Source organism: Oryctolagus cuniculus, chromosome 8, assembly GCF_051225735.1.
Source record: "Oryctolagus cuniculus isolate XC-2025 breed Fujian yellow rabbit chromosome 8, ASM5122573v1, whole genome shotgun sequence".
Lineage (NCBI taxonomy): Eukaryota > Metazoa > Chordata > Mammalia > Lagomorpha > Leporidae > Oryctolagus > Oryctolagus cuniculus.
Window position 1 is genome coordinate 138676016 of NC_142874.1, and position 18924 is coordinate 138694939.

The 18924-nt window shown below is 44.9% G+C and overlaps 1 protein-coding gene across 15 annotated transcripts in view; it reads left to right on the plus strand.

Moving 5' to 3' along the window:
* Positions 1 to 18924, plus strand: part of CLOCK (clock circadian regulator) — a 110479-nt gene that overhangs the window by 35729 nt on the left and 55826 nt on the right. For 9 of the 15 annotated variants that reach the window (XM_089302796.1, XM_089302807.1, XM_089302810.1 and 6 more), the window contains 3 exons: positions 2188 to 2323; positions 4252 to 4411; positions 13149 to 13240. The gene's annotated coding sequence lies outside the window, so the exon portion shown is untranslated. The remainder of the gene's footprint in view (positions 1 to 2187; positions 2324 to 4251; positions 4412 to 13148; positions 13241 to 18924) is intronic. The other 6 variants (XM_089302801.1, XM_089302803.1, XM_089302804.1 and 3 more) reach the window with 3 other exon arrangements.

Sequence of the window (18924 nt, forward strand, 5' to 3'; positions counted from 1 at the left end):
TGATTCCAACTTTATGACATTTTGGAAAAGGCAAATTACAGTGACAGTAAAAAGGTTGATCCCAGAGATCATGGGGAGGAAGAGATTATTAAGAGTATAGAGGTTTTTATAGCAGCAACGGAGCTATTCTGTATGGTATAAGGCTGGATACATGTCACTGTTGGTTTGCCCAAACCCATACACTGTACGGCACCAAGAGTGAAGCCCAAGGTAAGCTATGTATTTTAGATGATAAGGATGTGTCAGGTAGGTTAATCAGTTGTGTTGGGCATTACCACTCTGGGGAGGATATGGGGAGACCTGGGGATGTATGGAGGCAGAGGCTGTAAAGGAAATCTCTACCGTATATTCAGCTGCTAAAACAGCAATATTAAATTTTAAAAATAAGGAACTAACAATGTTTTAAAGTCTTTTCTTTTTTGTAATTGTTGCTTAAAATATTGTTTTTCTAATAGAACGGTAATTTAGGTTCTTAACATTTTTTATGGCAAGAAGTATTTGCGTTTCTGAGATTTAGGTTTTGTTAATAAAAGAACATTTATAGTCCCAATTAGACTGTGTCCTTCAAATCATATGGGATAAGTAGGTTAACAGACCTCCCTCATCAGGGTGTGCAGGTCTGAATTAGTACATGTGAGGCTTGTGAATAGGGCTTTCTGCATAGTAAAGTGCTTGGCATTACTAATTGCTGATTGGGATGATGCTGAGACTGACCTCTCCATTGTCCTGGTGCCCGGCCCTGGTGGTCAGTAGGTCTCCTCTGGCCTTGGCAGACCCCTGCAGCATGTTTTGATGGCTAGCACTTTGTAATCAGTAGTGACAGTTTGAGTGGGGCTTTGCCTTTTTGTCCTGTGTGATTCAGAGCAAACTTTCACCGTTTCTTTTCTTGCCCTTCTCATCTCAAGAAATGCCCTTTCTCACCCGTTTTGCATTCTGAGCAGCCACACTGGACTTAATCTTTACCCAGATGCTGTAGTCTTTCCTATGTCTAGCCCATCGCACACACTGTTCCCTTTGGACAAGGCACATTCCTTCTCTCCCTCCCTGCTTGCTGTATTTGGTTCAGTCATGTGTGTGCTTTCTTTAAATGCCTCCTCTTTTTTTATTTTTTTTGACAGGCAGAGTGGACAGAGACAGAGAGAAAGGTCTTCCTTTTTCCGTTGGTTCATCCCCCAAGTGGCCTCTGCGGCCAGTGTGCTGCAGCCAGCGCACCGCGCCGATCCAAAGCCAGGAGCCAGGTGCCTCTCCTGGTTTCCCATGCGGGTGCAGGGCCCAAGGACTTGGCCCATCCTCCACTGCACTCCTGGGCCACAGCAGAGAGCTGGCCTGGAAGAGGGGCAACCAGGACAGAATCCGGTGCCCTGACTGGGACTAGAACCCGGTGTACCAGCGCCGCAGGCGGAGGATTAGCCTATTGAGCCGTGGCGCCGGCCCCTCCTCTTTTTTTTTTTTTTTTTTACGGATTTATTTATTTATCGGGGGCTGGTGCTATGGTGTAGTGGGTAAAGCCTCTGCCTGCAGTGCTGGCATCCCATATGGGTGCCTGTTGAGGCTACTTGGGGAGTGAACCAGCAGATGGAAGACACCTCTCTCCCTCTCCCCCCTTCCCCTCTCCCCCCTCCCTCTCTCACTCTCCTTCCCTGCCTCTCTCTCTAACTCAGACTTTCAGAGAGCAAGGTCTTCCATCTGCTCATTCACTCCCCAGGTGGCCACAATGGCTGGAGCTGCGCTGATCCAAAGCCAGGAGCCTGGAACTTCCTCCAGGTCTCCCACGTGGGTGCAGGGGCCCAAGGACTTGGGCCATCTTCCACTGCTTTCCCAGGCCATAGCAGGGAGCTGGATCAGAAGTGGAGCAGCCGGGACTCGAGCCAGCGCCCACATGGAATGCTGGCACTGCAGGCAGCGGCCTTTACCCGCTATGGCACAGCGCTGGCCCCATTTAAATGCCTCCTCTTAAGGAGACCTTTCCCCATTTGGAGTTTCCGGCTAGACAGTTCCCAGAGGAGTTGATGGAGTCTGCTGTGTTCGTTGTTGCATTCCCAGTTCTGGGCACACAGGAGGCTCCCAGTAAGTGCTGCACATGCGAATGAAAGAACTGCGTGCTGAAGATCATGTTACTCTGTAGAATTCAGTTAGCCTTATCTCAGCAACTGCCCTTGTTCTACAGTTTGTATTTTTTTCTTCTAGTAAAGCTGCTGAAATGCAGAAGCTGATTCTGTCCCATTGTAAGATGCCTTCGGAAAACTCCGCAGTTCTTTTACATGGCTCTTTAGAGCTTCGTGAGTTTCACTAGATACCTGCAGTCTTCACTTGGAGCTAAGAGGTATGCCGTCTTGTTTTTTATTTTTCTTAATCATGGCGGGGTGGGATTTGCAGGCTCCTAGTAGGAGCGCAGGACAAGAATTCTAAACATATTTGGAGCATGATGTACTCCTTTCCTTGGAAGATTTTATTTATATTTAGAAGATTCAGTCCTACAGGGAATGAAAAATTTATTCATTGGCATAATAACTGAAATGCAGATGTATTTTGTTTTTTAGCAATTCCTGAAATTTCTCAAAGTTACTAATAAGTGAGAATTTTAAACTTTTTGTCTTTTCTGAGTTGAAGGAACGTGATTTGCAGATGATTGAATAGTGGAATAAGTATTACTTCTTTTCTGTCAGGTTTTTAAAAAATATTTATTTATTTATTTGAAAGAGTTACAAAGAGAGAGGAGGAGAGGCAGAGAGAGAGAGGTCTTCCTTCCGTTGGTTCACCCCCCAAATGGTTGCTATGGCTGGCGCGCTGTGCCGATCCGAAGCCAGGAGCCAGGTGCTTTCTCCTGGTCTCCCATGTGGGTGCAGGGCCCAAGCACTTGGGCCATCCTCCACTGCCTTCCCGGGCCACAGCAGAGAGCTGGACTGCAAGAGGAGCAACTGGGACAGAACCGGTGCCCCAACCGGGACTAGAACCCGGAGTACCGGTGCCACAGGCAGAGGACTAGCCTAGTGAGCCGCAGCGCCGGCCATCGTTTATTGTGTTTTGAAAGATGTAAGAATGAGGATCTATTTTAGTATTTCTCAGCGATATGTTAATAATTGCAGATAGTCTTTGAGCATTTATTTTGTCTCAGGCATGGTATAAGCACTTTACATTTAATGGTTTATTTCATACTGGTAACACATTCCTTTGATTTGCTGGGTGTTTTCACTTCCAGTTAAAATTCAGCTGTGGCATAGTGGGTAAAGCCACTGGCTGCAGTGCCGGCATCCCATATGGGTGCCGTTTGAGTCCTGGCTGCTCCACTTCCGATCCAGCTGTCTGCTATGGCCTGGGAAAACAGTAGAAGATGGCCCAAGTCCTCGGGCCCCTGCCCCGACGTGGGAGACCCAGAGGAAGCTCCTGGCTCCTGGCTTCGGATCGGCACAGTTCTACCGTTGTGGCCATTTGGGGAGTGAACCAGTGGATGGAAGACCTCTCTCTCTCACTCTCTGCCTTTGCCTCTGCCTCTCTCTAACTCTGCCTTTCAAATAAATAAATAAATCTTAAAAAAAAAAAAAAAGAAAGAAAGAAACAGAACTCAGGTGCCAAGCTTCAGAAGGCTCAAGTTCTTGTTTTTGTTTTTAGCTAATTGATTTGAAAGAGTGAGATCACAGTCTTCTGTCCATTTGTTCACTCCCCGAATGACAGGGCTGGGCTGAGCCGAAGCCAGGAGCCTGGAACCCTCCCATGTAGGTGGCAGGGCTCAAGTTTTTGGGTTATCTTTTGCTGCTTTCCCAGGCCTGTCAACAGGAAGCTGTGTCAGAAGTGGAGCAGCCAAACTTGAACTGATGCTCCTATGGGATGCCAGCATAGAAGGCGCCTGCTAACCTGCTGCGTCGCAGTGCCGTCCCCAAGTGTTCTTAAGTCTTTTGTTAAATACAAACTGGAAACTTGTGATCTGGAATTTAAAATAGAAAACTAATCATTTTCTTTTTCTACCATCTTAGAGTTTTCTAGTTTGTAGTAATATACAGCGTTAGTTTTAAGTTAGGATTTCTGTTGTCCTCGTAATGTGAGAAGGATCCACATACCTAACAATTTTTAAGTAACTGTGTTGACAAAGAAAGTAAATATGACCTTTAGTACCCAGATAAGAGGCAGACTTAATATAGAAGCTAGCTTTACTAGACTCTTCAATTCTACTGACAACCAAAATAACAAAAAAATTAAGATTTTAAAAAACAAAGGACTGATCTAGTGTTACTAACTTTTGCTTTTTCATTGAAGTGTAACATACATATCGTAAAGTGCATGAGTCCTGAGCATCATTTCGATGAATTTTATGAAGTCTACAGCCGTCTAACCAATATCAGGAACAAGGTTTGCACGTTTTCATCAACCCAGGACCCTCCTTCATGCACCTGACGGTTACTACACACTCCCAGAGGTAACTGTTGTTCTGACTTTTATTCACTGTCCTTTTATTGTCTGTTTTGAATTCTTTGTGTGGCTTTTTCATCCATGTTAGTGCATGTAGCAGCAATTCATCTTTTATGTCAGTGTTGTTAAGTACTTCATTGTGTGAATATACCATAATTTATCCAGTCTAGTGTTGATGGGTGTCTCGGCTATTTCTAGTTTCTGTTGTGAACATTCTTGAGCATATCTGTTGGTCTACATATGGAACATAATTCTTTTTTTTTTCCAAAAGAATATTTTATTTAAGATTTTTAGCTTTCTGAGGTGTCTCCACACTGTTTTCCATAGTGGCTTTTTCAGTTTACATTCCCACGAGTAGTGGATTAGGGTACCTTTTCCCTCACATCTTCACCAGCATTTGTTGTTTGTTGATTTCTGTATGAAAGCTGTTTTAACTGGGAGGAGGTGAAACCTCATTGTAGTTTTGATTTGCATCATTTTCTTTTTTAAATTATTTATGTTTTAGAGGGAAACAGAAAGAGCATGTCGTCCACTGATTACCTCACTGAAATGTCCACAACAGTTGGGGGCTAAAGCTGAGGCCAGGAACTCAACCCAGGTCTCTGATGTGGGTGGTGTATTGAGTCATCGTCAGTCAGGTGCCTCCCATGGTCTACACTAGCAGGAAGCTGGAATCAGGAGCCCAAGCCAGGCATTGAACGCAGGCACTCTATGTGAGACGTGGGCCTCCTAACCAGCATCTTAACCACTAGGCAAGCACCCTTGCCTGGGCACATTTTTGTCGAGAGAAACAGCTGAGGTCATAGAGTATTTGACTGTTTAGTTGTAGAAGATTCACTTAGACTCTCAAGTGGTGGAATCATTGGGCTGGTGCTGTGGCATAGCAGGTAAAGCTGCCACATGTAGTGCCGACATCCCAAATGGGTGCTGTTTCAATTCCTGGCTGCTCTGCCTCCGATCCAGCTCTCTGCTATGGCCTGGGAAAGCGGTAGAATATGGCACAAGTTCTTCGGTCCCTGCACCCATGTAGGAGACCTAGAAGAAGCTCCTGGCTTTGGGTTGGTTCAGCTCCAGCCATTGCGGCCATTTCATAAGTGAACCAATGGATGGAAGACCCCCCCCCGCCCCCCACACACACTGTCTCTGCTTCTGCCTTTCAAATAAATCAATCTTTATTTTTTTTTTAAAAAAAGTGGTTGCATCAACTGAAACTCTATCAGCAGTGTACAAAAATTCTGTTTGTTTCACTTGTTCACCTACACTTGAAATTATTACTGTTAAATTTTGGCTCCTATAGTTTATGTGCAGTGAAAAGTCATTGTTTTTCCATATGCCTCTTGACCATTTGTATTCTTTTGAAAGATTCTGTTCATTCCCCCTGGGCTGTGGGTTTTCTGTTGGATTATCTGTCTTGCTTATCCCAAAAGTAGATAATCTCAGTTGTTTGGTAAGTTAAGTATTGGAGATTATCTTTCCCCTTCTTTGACTTGCTTTTCCAGTCTCTTTAATCTTTGTCGCTCCCCCTCTTCGTGGAGGAACGACACAGGACCCTGCGCTGTTCTTTCGTCTGCTCGGCCCTCCCCGGGTTTGCTGCTGGTTCTTCCCGGGTTGGCTACTATCCCTTCCACCTCCGTGGAAGGGCAGTTCCCCCTGGCCACATTCCCCACTTCCGCAGGGGAGCGGCACACTGCCGGCCGGCTCTCTCGGGGTCTGCACAGGTGTTCCCCTTAGATGTTCCCCCTAGATGTTCCTGGTGCATGCCGTCTCTCTCCTCCTTTATAGTCCTCCTCTGCCAATCCTAACTCGGCTGCCCACACGCCGAGTACGCTGCTCTCCTCCAATCAGTAGCAAGTCCTACAGTTTATTGGCTGAACTGGAGGCAGCTGTGTAGAAGCTGTTTTCTTCTCTCCCAGCGCCATATTGTGGGAGAGCAGATGCATAGAATAAGTCTTAATTCCAGTAACTTAGTCCAGTCCGGATTGCTCCCCACAATCTTAATTCTTTTCTTAGATTTACTTATTTGTTTGAAAGTCAGAGTTACAGAGAAAGAGGTCTTCTATCTGCTGTCATTCCCCAAATGGCTGCAATGGCTGGAGCTGGGCTGATCTGAAGCCAGGAGCCTGGAGCTTCTTCCAGGTCTCCAATGTGGATGCGGGGGCCCAAGGACTTGAACCACCTTTTTCTGCTTTTCCAGGCCATAGCAGAGAGCTGGATCAGAAGTGGAGCAGCTGGGACTCGAACCTGTGCCTATATGGGATGCTGGCACTGCAGGCCTCCTGGAGGCCTTACCTACTACACCACACTGCCGCCCTGAAAATTCTTTAAAGTGTGGGAGCCAGCATCGTGGCACAGCGGGTAAAGCCTCTTCCTGTGATGCTTTCAGCCCATCTCGGTGCTGGTTCATGTCCTGGCTGCTTCACTTCTGATCCAGCTGCCTGCCACTGGCGGGAAAAGCAGCTGAGGATGGCTCAAGTGTTTGGGCCCCTGCCACCCACTTGGGAGACTCTGAAGAAGATCTTGGCCCCTGGCTTCTGCCTGGCCCAGTCCTGGCTGTTGTGGCCATCTGGGGAGTAAACCAGTAGGTGGAAAATACTCTCTCTTTCTCTGTCTCCCCCACCCCTCACCCCATAACTCTGACTTTAAAATGAAATAAGTAAATTTTTAAGAAATATTTTAAAGTATGATTATACTGTGGTTGTTTTTAAAAGTACTTGTCGTGCCTAGGTACAAATGCATTGTTTACGGAAGAAATCATACTGTTTGTGATTTGCTTCGAATAAGCCAAAGGAGGAAGGGGAAGGGCAGAATAGATGAAATAAGATCAACCATAGAGTGATGCTTGAAACTGGATGATAGGTACATATGGAATTAAGTACATTTTTCTTCTTTCTTTTGTTGAAATATCCAACAAAAATAGGATTTAAAAAGTGTTGGAAATACACAAAGATATAAAGATCCAAGAACTCAGAGTACCTCTTAAACCCTCATGCACTAATTCATTACTTTGAAAATAATTGATAAAGAAAAAAAATCAACTGTCCCTATTTTTCTGTACAGATTATATTCCAGGAATACTGGACAATTAAGAGGGAGACTGTCTTCAGCTATTAAGAACAGCTGGAGGCCGGCGCCGCGCCTCACTAGGCTAATCCTCCGCCTTGCGGCGCCGGCACACCGGGTTCTAGTCCCGGTCGGGGCGCCGGATTCTGTCCTGGTTGCCCCTCTTCCAGGCCAACTCTCTGCTGTGGCCAGGGAATGCAGTGGAGGGTGGCCCAAGTACTTGGGCCCTGCACCCCATGGGAGACTAGGAGGAGCACCTGGCTCCTGCCATCGGATCAGTGTGGTGCGCCGGCCGCAGTGCGCCGGCCGCGACAGCCATTGGAGGGTGAACCAACAGCAAAGGAAGGCCTTTCTCTCTGTCTCTCTCTCTCTCACTGTCCACTCTGCCTGTCAAAAAAAAAAAAAAAAAAAAGGAACAGCTGGAGGGTGATAGGGTTAGATAGTCGGCAAAGCACAATGCTTTCTGAAACAGTGACTCCAGATAAGGATCAGTCAATGATTACTAAAGCCGGTAGTAGTAAAATTTGTTGAGAATTGGGTAAAAGATGGTTGATAGGCCAAGATGGAGTAAGTCTGTCTCTCATTGATTAAAACTATGCATAGAATACCAAAATTATCAGTCTGAAGGCTGGAAAATAAATAATAGTGGACAGATTGGGGAAGGGAAGTTTGAACTTAACGTTTTGTATAATGTATAATACAGCTTTGACTAAATGGTGCGCTGGCTTGCAGAATGGAATGTGGCATGCAGCAGTTAGCAGAATCTCCAAGTGAAACCCCTCCTAGCCACAGGACACAAAAAGACGCCTCTCCCTGCCTTTTTTTCCTCTCCCAGCCCTGCCAACACTCCCACTTGTAAAATTACATTACCATGGCCTCACAAGCACTTAAATGGCCAGAGTACTGGTAAATAGCCCCCTGCAAGCTGAGGCATGCTTTGGAAATGCCAGGGAAGAGAGCTGGTGTAGGTTTCCCTAATTGTGTGGACCCCTGCTGGTCCGTCTCATTCATAGCTGCACGTGCACAGAGCAGAGAATTAGTGAACTGAGCTAAAATTGCTGCAGGGTCCCAGAGAGCCCAGCCACAGACAGCTGACCCTACACTGAAGCCACTGCCCGTAGAGACAAGCTAGAACCTAGCGTCTCATAACCCAGTTCTGAGAATGTCTGTGGGGTGGGCATTGTGGTGAGTTGGGTTCAGCCTCTGCTTGGAGCACCTGCGTCCGGGATTGGACTGCTCCTCTGAATACCAGCTGATCCGCTTCCTGTCCAGCCCTGCCAGCCTCCTCCTAGTACACTCTGGGAGGCTGCAGACCGTGGCTCCTGTGTATGGGCTTTTGCCACCCACGTGGAGATTTGGGAGGAGTTCTGGGCTCTAGGGAGCGAATCAGCAGATGTAAGCTCTTCTCTCTGTATCCCTCTCTACCTATCTCTGTGCTGCCTTTCAAGTAGATAAAAACATTTAAAAAATATAGAAGATACGGAAGTTTAAAAAAGATTGGAATATAGTGTAAAATTCCTTGACATACAAATAGGAAAATCTGACTGTTTTAAGGGAAAGGACAATAAAAATATTAACCATGAGATGACCCAGATGAGAGAACTATTAGGAAAGGACCTTAAAGCAGCTCATGCTCATGAAATAAAAGTCAGATAGAAGGAGTGAAGTTGAAGATGAAAATCAGTCGGAAAGTCCGCACTGCACTCTGTGAGCCCTGGTCCCAGCCGACTAGTGTAGTTTGATGTTTGTCTTGGGTTAGAATCATCTCTGGTTGTCAGAGGTCTGATTTATAAAACTGATTTGTGATGTGATTCTTAACAGTCAATTTAAGTTGATCTTGGAAAATATGGAATCGGGAATTTTTAAATCTTAATATTTTACAGTCAGTTGTAGACTATGTTCCTATTCACTATTGAATAAATTCAGAACTGTTTAATTTCTTTTTTTTTGTCAATAAGACAGTAGTTAAAAGAAAGTTTTTCTTTTTAAAGATTTTATTTATTTATTTGAGAGGTAGAGTTGCAGACAGAGAGAGGTAGAGACAGAGGGAGAGGTCTTCTATCCACTGCTTCATTCCCCAAATGGCCGCAAAGGCCAGAGGTGGGACCACTTGAAGCCAGGAGCCTGGAGCTTCTTCTAGGTCTCCCACGTGGGTGCAGGGGCCCAAGGACTTGAGCCATCTTCCACTGCTTTCCCAGGCCATAGCAGAGTGCTGGCCAGAAGTGGAGCAGCCGGGACTGAAACAGGTGCTATGTGGGATGCCGGCACTGCAGGTGGCGGCTTTACAGGCTGCACCACAGCACCAGGTCCAAGGAAAGGTTTTAATTTGAGCTTTTGTAGGTTAAAGTTTTGCTCAGATAATTATCTTCTCAGTTATAATATAAGCTTAGTAATATACAGAAGCAAGTTGGAATTTCTCATAAATGGTGATAAACATGCTTAAGGATTATTCTTGGGTTTTATATTATAGCAGTCAAGTTAAATTTTTAAAAATTATTTAAATTTAATTTAATTTAATTTTTTTGAAAGAGCCATGGTAGGTGGGGGTGCAGAGAGCTTCCATTTGCTGATTCATTCCCCAAATTGCTGCAGCAGCTGGGGCTGAGCCAGGTCGGAGCGGGAAGTCGGGAACTCAAGTACTTGAGCCATAACCACTGACTCCTGGGGATCATATTAGCAGGAGGCAAGAATCAGAGCAGAACTAGGACTCAAACCCGGGCACTTTGATATGGGATGGCAGTGTCCCAAGCGGTGCCTTCACTTGTCTTGCCAAAGCTCACCCCTAAGTGCTGCTTTTAGTTAATGTTACTACATCTGTCTGTCCTTTTTGGATATTTTTTGATACTAAATTTAAGAAATTTGCCTTCCAAAATAGGTCACTGGGTCAGTAGGGTATTAGGTTAGAAAAAGTTGGGACCAGCGCCATGGCTCACTTGGTTAATCCTCCGCCTGCAGTGCCAGCATCCTGTATGGGTGCCAGTTCTAGTCCTGGTTGCTCCTCTTCCAGTCTAGCTCTCTGCTGTGGCCTGGGAAGGCAGTGGAGGATGGCCCAAGTGCTTGGGCCCTGCACCCGAATGGGAGACCAGGAGAAGCACCTGGCTCCTGGCTTCGGATTAGTGCAGTGCCGGCTGTAGCGGCCATTTGCGGGGTGAACCAATGGAAGGAAAACCTTTTTTTCTCTGTCTCTCTCACTAACTCTGTCAAATAAATTAAAAAAAAAAAATACTGCTTATTGTAGTTTGAATTTTTTTTAATTTAGTTTGGGTTAACCGTTTTTTGACTATTGTCTTTATTTATTTATTTATTTTTGACAGGCAGAGTTAGACAGTGATAGAGACAGAGAGAAAGGTCCTCCTTCCGTTGATTCACCCCTCAAGTGGCCGCTATGGCTGGTGCGCTGCGCATCTGAAGCCAGGAGCCAAGCACTTCCTCCTGGTCTCCCATGGGGTGCAGGGCCCAAGCACTTGGGCCATCCTCCACTGCCTTCCCAGGCCACAGCAGAGAGCTGGACTGGAAGAGGGGCAACTGGGACAGAATCCAGCGCCCCAACCGGGACTAGAACTTGGGGTGCCGACGCCAAAGGCGGAGGATTAACCAAGTGAGCCGCGGTGCTGGCCAACTAATGTTTTTAAATTATTAATTAAAATGAAAAGTAAAAGGTGTTTTTCACTCATTTAACTTATGTAAATAATACCTAGGGAAATAGTCTGGTTTCTCCAGGTTTTTGTTCTCTAGAAGAGATGAAGTATTTTGTCTTAGCTTCTTAATATATCACTGGTGCTCTAGTATTGAGTAGTTAAAAAGAAAAAAGTAGCACTTAACTTTCCTAATTATGAAAATAATGCATGTTCATAGGATAAGTTTTAGAAAACACTAAAGCAAAAAAATCCTTAAATATGTGAGAGCAGCATGGGGAATGCTTCAGTGTATTAGGTGATTTTTTTAACATTTTGATACCACTGTTACTGCAATTTAATGTATAAAATCTCTCTTTACTGTCTTAAATAATATCACAATGAATGTAAAACTTTCAGTACATCTCTGATTATTTCTTTCTTAAAGTGAAATTGCTGGATCAAAGGACATAAATATTTTCAAGTCATAGATAACATCCCACAAAATTGTTTTAGTAAAAAAGGAAAGTTCCTAGTTTGTATATTCCTCTGCTTCTAGTTTGTTCAGTGTTTTTGATCATGAAAGGGTGTTGAATTTTGGCAAATGCTTTTCTGCATCAATTGACAGCCTCTGATTTTCATCCTGTGTTAATGTTGATGGCGTGGAACAATCCATTCATCCTGGGGATAAATCCCACTGATCCTGATGTGGGATCCTGTTGATGTGCTGCTGGATTTGGTTTGCTTAAATCTAAACTGGGGGTCTTGTAGACAATAAGTAATTGAATTGTGTGTGTGTGTTTTTCAGTCACCTTTTTTTTTTTTTTGGACAGGCAGAGTGGACAGTGAGAGAGAGAGAGAGAGAGAGAAAGGTCCTCCTTCCGTTGGTTCACCCCTCAAGTGGCCGCTGTGTCCGGTGTGCTGCGCCGATTCAAAGCCAGGAGCCAGGTGCTTCCTCCTGGTCTCCCATGGGGTGCAGGGCCCAAGCACCTGGGCCATCCTCCACTGCCTTCCCGGGCCACAGCAGAGAGCTGGCCTGGAAGAGGGGCAACCAGGACTAGAACCAGGGATGCCGGTGCTGCAGGTGGAGGATTAGCTTAGTGAGCCACGGCGCCAGCCTCAGTCACCTTTTTGATTGAGGAATTTAATATACTTATATTTGAAGTAATTATTGATAAGAAAAGGCTTATTTCCTGTCTGCCCTGTAACTCTTTTTGTTTCTATTTTTCTTTCTTGCTCTGTTCCTCTGTGTTTTGTTGATGTTCTTGTATGATTATTCTTTGATTCCTTTCTCATTTATTATGTCTTGTATAAGTATTTTTTGTGGTTACAATAGGATTTATAGAAAACAGCCATCTCGGCTGGCGCCGTGGCTCACTAGGCGAATCCTCCGCCTTGCGGCGCCGGCACACCGGGTTCTAGTCCCGGTCGGGGCGCCGGATTCTGTCCCGGTTGCCCCTCTTCCAGGCCAGCTCTCTGCTGTGGCCAGGGAGTGCAGTGGAGGATGGGCCAAGTCCTTGGGCCCTGCACCCCATGGGAGACCAGGAGAAGTACCTGGCTCCTGTCATCGGATCAGCGCAGTGTACTGGCCGCAGCGCGCCGGCCGTGGCGGCCATTGGAGGGTGAACCAACGGCAAAGGAAGACCTTTCTCTCTGTCTCTCTCTCTCACTGTCCACTCTGCCTGTCAAAAAAGAAACAGCCATCTGTTTTAAGCTGATACCAACTTAAATTTCAATTGCATACAAAAATATTTTTTACTCCTTGCCCACTTTACATTATCACAAATCGCATCTTTTTTATATTGTGTACTCAGTAACATATTTTCATATAGTCATTTTTAATAGTTTAGCTTCTATACCAGAATTAAAAATGATTATTTTAGTTTGTTCATGATTTTTAAGTTATTTTGTTTTCTTTTAGAAACAATTTGAGAATTTAAAATGTGCTAACAGAGATTTTTTGTGATATTGTTCTAAATTTTATATTTACAAATTTTTAAAGACTATTTTTCATGATAAACTTCTGTGTGTATTGAATAAATCTAACATAACTTTTTCTTGTTCAAACAGAAACCTGAGACTGATTGTCAGTCATATAGAGGAATACCTTGAATCTGTAGTTTTCTGAAGAATCAATTCAAGATATCCAGAAAGTACAAAAGGTAAAGAAAAGGGCATCTTAGAATACACGGTGGGATATTTTGCTAGAAAAGAATGTAAAAGAACCCATGAGGCATTTGGTACACTAATTTGAGGAAAGTTTTACTGTAAACATTTTCCTTCCATGTTAATTTATCCCAGAACATTGATTGTGCACCAGCTATGTTCAGGTATTATTTTATTTTATTTTTTTTTTTTTTTTTTTTTTTGACAGGCAGAGTGGACAGTGAGAGAGAGAGACAGAGAGAAAGGTCTTCCTTTTGCCGTTGGTTCACCCTCCAATGGCCGCCGCTGCAGCCGGCGCACCGCGCTGATCCTGGCAGGAGCCAGGAGCCAGGTGCTTTTCCTGGTCTCCCATGGGGTGCAGGGCCCAAGCACCTGGGCCATCCTCCACTGCACTCCCTGGCCATAGCAGAGAGCTGGCCTGGAAGAGGGGCAACCGGGACAGAATCCGGCGCCCCAACCGGGACTAGAACCCGGTGTGCCGGCGCCGCAAGGTGGAGGATTAGCCTAGTGAGCCACGGCGCCGGCAAGGTATTATTTTAGATAACTAGAAAGATGGTGAAGAATAAGACAGAAAATGTCCATTCTCTTTTGAAGGTTGAGTTCTAGAGAAAGACAACAAATGAGAAATTTGTGATTAGTACCATGTGAGAAATTCACATGGATGATGTCATAGACTGGTGAGTACTTTCATTAGGTAGCCAGAGAAGGCACTGTGGGAAAGAGGCTGTTTAACTGTGTTCTGAACAGCATGAGGGTGCCAGCCCTTTGAGGATTTGCAAGAAGAACTTATGAGGCAGTGACAATGGAGTGACCGTGGCATGCTTGAGTAATGGAAGGAGCAGGTGTGATTGGGGATCACACTGGTGAAGAGTTCCAGAAGCAAGTCCAGCTTTCCACAAATCAGTGTACCAAGTGCTTCATGGATTCTTTTACATTCTGTTCTAGCAAAATATCCCACCGTGTATGATGTTTTAGATACCTGTAAAATCTGTAGAGAGATTGAAAAGGCAGTTGGATGTGACTCTGCAGTTGAAAATCTGGTCTGTGTGTATGGCTTTTGGGAGTCATTGACATAGGAAGTATTTGGAGTCATATGTAGATGCAGTTATTTAGTGAGTATACACAGACTGGGATGGATGCAGCCCTGGCACATGCCAGTATTAATCAGAAGAGAAGGAAAAGCCAGTGAAATATGTGGCTAAGAAGGAAAGTGTTCCATGATAGCAACCCAAAAAAAGCATTTAATAAATGCAGAAGTTGTCATCTTCATCACATGCTACTAAGAAGTAAGTGAGTAGAGTAAAGCAACCATTGGATTTGGCAATATAGATATTTCTGTTCACCGATAAGTGAACCACGGGGCCAGCGCTGTGGCCTAGCGGGTAAAGCCGCCGCCTGCAGTGCCAGCATCCATATGGGCGCTTGTCCAAGACCTACCTGCTCTACTTCCAATCCAGCTCTCTGCTGTGGCCTGGAAAAGCAGTGGAAGATGGCCCAAGTCCCTGGGCCCCTGCACCCTCATGGGAGACCTGGAAAGAAGCTCCTGGCTCCTGGCTTCAGATCGGCGCAGTTAACAGCCGTTTCGGCTATTTGGAGAGGGAACCAGCAGATGGAAGACCTCTCCCTCTGCCTCTACCTCTGCCTCTCTGTGGCTCTGCCTTTAAAATAAATAAATAAATCTTAAAAAAAAAATAATAAATAAAAGTGAACCACCTCAGTGGTGTGTTGGGTGAAGCCTCAATGAGAGTGATGGGAGAGATAGGACTTCTAGTTGGAGGCAACAAACAGTACAGTTAAATCTCATTTCCTCTTGAAACCTCACACCTCACTAAAGCTGAAGTGAAAGGTTTTCACAAAAGACGTAACCTCACTATGATGAGAAAAATGAGAATGGAGACAAAAGCAATACAGTTTTGGAACCTTGAAAGTAACAGGAATACCAGTAACATTCTCGTAGATCCTGGAATCCTAAGCTAGCTGCGAGAAAGCTGAAAAACAGACCTCTTGGCGCTGTAGAACCTCTAAAACTTTTGTGAATTGAATGTGTTCTTTACTTCTGGGAATAGGAGTGATGATGACATTGGACAGAGTAACTAGCTGTAAATCTATTTAAGAGGCAGTTGTACTCCATAATGTGTTTCTTGACCTTGGAACCAAGGCAACTGCCCCTTTCCCTATCTTAGCGGAAGTCTAGAGGTTTATTTTCTAGTGAAGATAAAAGAGAGGAGCAACAAACATTGCTGAGAATGCAGATAACATGCTGAAACCGGGATGAAGAACCAGGCCACCTGGGCTTTATACCGATTCTTTCCTGCGGAGACTATGATTAGCCTAAGAGGAAAGATCTGACGACACTGACATTGAGAATCCCCAAGAAGGTGTTCCAGCCTGATATCCCTGCAGTACAGTGGACAGTGACAAGCCAGACACACAGAGCCTGCAGTGCTCTCTACTGTGAACCTGTGACCTGAGGTCCCTGGACACCCGAGGAAGACCTCTCATGCAAGACACAGAAAGCAGCGAGGTGGAGAGATGGAGACCAGCAGGCAGGTCAAAATGAAACAAAGTCATCCTTTAAAAAAGTTTCATAAAGGTAAGGGGAGGTGCCACATGCATTAAGTAAAAAAGAGAAACAAGAAAGGACATTAAAAATGAAAAACTCAATAAAATTTTCACTTTGAATTTTATTTTTTACTTTGGAAGTAAAATTGATACTTTTGACTGTAAAGCAAAAATGGGAAGTGAGAAAGAAAAAATAAGAAAATTAGAGCAACTGTCCAGAATCCTGAACTGTCAAATAATAGACATTACAGAAAGAACAGAGGAAATAGAACCAATTATAGGGGATGATTCAAGAAGATTCTCCAGAACTAGATGTCACGTGTTTTCAGTTAGAAGGAACCTGTTGAGTGACTAGTGCAGTTAAATTTTTGAACACAATGAGCTCCCAGGTTGAAAGAAGTAGTAGGTCATATAAAAAGGAACAGTGATGAGACAGGCTTTGGACTTCTTGATACCATGCTGGAGACAAGACAACAGAGCCTTCAGAATCCAAGACAAAATGATTTCAACCCAGTATTCAGTATGGATGTGAACTGCTGATTAAGGAAAGACTAGGGACAGATAGTGTGGCCCAGTGGTTAATTTGCACTTGCAACAATGCCTGCATCTCGTTATTGCAGTACCTGGTTTGAGTCCTGGCTGCTCTGTTTCTGACTGAGCTTCTTGCTGATGTGTATGCCGGGAGCAGCAGGTGGTGAGTCGAGTACTTAGGCCATGCCATCATATGGGAGACAGACCTGGGTGGAATCTGGCTCCTGGCTTCAAGCCTGGCCCAGCCCTGGCTGTGCAGCCATTTGGGGAGTGAACCAGTGGATGGCAGAGCTCTCTCGGTTTCTCTCTCTCTCTGCCTTTCAGATAAAATGAAAAATAACAGATTTTAAAATTTAGAGAAAAGGATAGACTAATGACAGTTTCAGACTTGTGAGATCTGATTGACCTGCCATGTTCCTTTCCTTAGACAGCTATTGGAAGAGGAAATCTGACTAAAAAATGGTGGAGGCATAGGATCCACAAAACAGAATACATCTTAACCAGAGACCAAGGAGGTCACCAGGGTTATGGTAGACAGTGATCACAAGATGACAGTTAGTCACCAGCTGTAACAGACAGCACCCAGTCCTAACGCGAACAGGTGTTAGAAGGTTCTAAGAGAAATAGCTGTGAGAAGGATAATTGGTAGAATATGTAATGTGTTTAAACATACAAAGAGTAGATTTGGGCAGGGAAGAGTTGGGAATAAACTGGTAATAAGTATATACAAAACCGGGTTTACAAAAAAGCAAAGCGACATTTATGTGTAGGAAAAACTGCTCAGAAAGGGAAAGTAATTACAGTATTCTGCATGACTCCAATGCGGACTGCATCCATGGTCGTGATAACGTTAACTTCACATACAACCACCTTACCAGTCAGGATAATAGGAACCGTACATGTGAACGAGGCAAGATGAGGCAGGTAGAGCTTTCTTATTAAGTGGAATTCAACACATGGTGCCTGGAGAACAAGCCACCTTTGAGCGCAAAGGGAGACACTTAATACTGCATTGAAATGACCCAAGTCAGCTGAGACTGCCTAGGCACCCTAACTAAAACTGAAAAAAAATTAACAAAATAAAATTTAGGTAAAGGAAACTAAACACCAAAACAGTTAAACATGTGAAAGTGGTTAAATGGGGTCAGATATTAGAGGACTTCTAATTTTTAATTCATTTTTTTTGAAGATTTATTTATTTTATTTGAAAGTCACAGTTACACAGAGAGAGAAGGAGAGAGAGAGAGGTCTTCCATCCGCTGGTTCACTTCCCAATTGGCCGCAATGGCCGGAGCTGTGCCAATCCAGAGCCAGGAGCTTCTTCTGGGTCTCCCATGCGGGTGCAGGGGCCCAAAGACTTGAGTCAACTTCCACTGCTTTCTCAGGACCCAGCAGAGAGCTGGATGGGAAGTGGAGCAGCCAGATCTCAAACAAGTGCTCCTATGGGATGCTGGTGCTACAGGCAGTGGCTTTACCCACTATGCCACAGCGCCTGCCCCATAATTTTTTAAAATACTTATTTGAGAGGCAGTTACACAAAGGCAGAGGCAGAGAGAGAGAGGTCTTCCATCTGCTGGTACATTCCTCAAATGGCCGCAACAGCACGAGCTGAGCTGATCTGAAGCCAGGAACCAGGAGCTACTTGGGGGTCTCCCACTCAGGTGCAGGGACCCAAGCACTTGAGCTGTCTTCTGCTTTCCCAGGCCACAGGAGAGAGCTGGATCAGGAGAGGAGCAGCCAGGACTTGAATCGGTGCCCATATGGGAGGGCGACCCTGCAGGTGGTGGCTTTAACCTGCTATGCCGCGGTGGGTGTTGGCCCCTAATTTTGTAACTTTTTTTTTAACATTTAATTTTATTTGAAAGGCAGAGAGACAGAAGGAGGTCTCCCATCTGCTGATTTACTCCCCAGATACCTGTGATAGTGGGGCTGGGTGTGGCCTGGCCAGGTTCATGCCGGGAGCAAGGAACTCCATCTGGGACTCCCACATAGGTGCCAGTGACCCAAGTACTGGAGCCATCACTACCTGGGCCATTTTCTACAGCTTTCCCAGGCCATCAGCAGGGAGCTGGATCGGAAGTGGAGCAGCCAGAACTTGAACTGGTGCCCATATGGCATGCCGGCGCCATAGGCAGAGGCTTAGCCTGTTATGCCATAGCGCTGGCCCCATGCAGTTTATTTTTAACAGTGTGGTGTTTTCTGTTTAAGGTTTCTGTTCTAAGGATAGACTGCCAGAGACTGAAATCTTGTATAATGATGTATAATGTTGCAGGGGAATCACAAACAGAACTGCTTCCATACTTGGCAAAATTTGAATGTCCATACCATTTCTTAGTCACTAATAGCTCCCCATTTGATGAATGTTTTTTAAAGCTATCTCTGAAAATGATGTTTATAAGACTCTTCCGTCATTGCCCCCGTCATCATAAAGCAGTAAGGTGGTGGGAGCTCAGGTGGGAGGCCAGATCACTGGTGGCTGTGAGCACAGGCTGCTTAAGTGAGAGAGCATTGGATTCCTCACTGGGACTTGATCCTTTGTAATTGTGAACTTTGGATTCTAGTAACTGTTGAGCTTTCCAAAGTCATA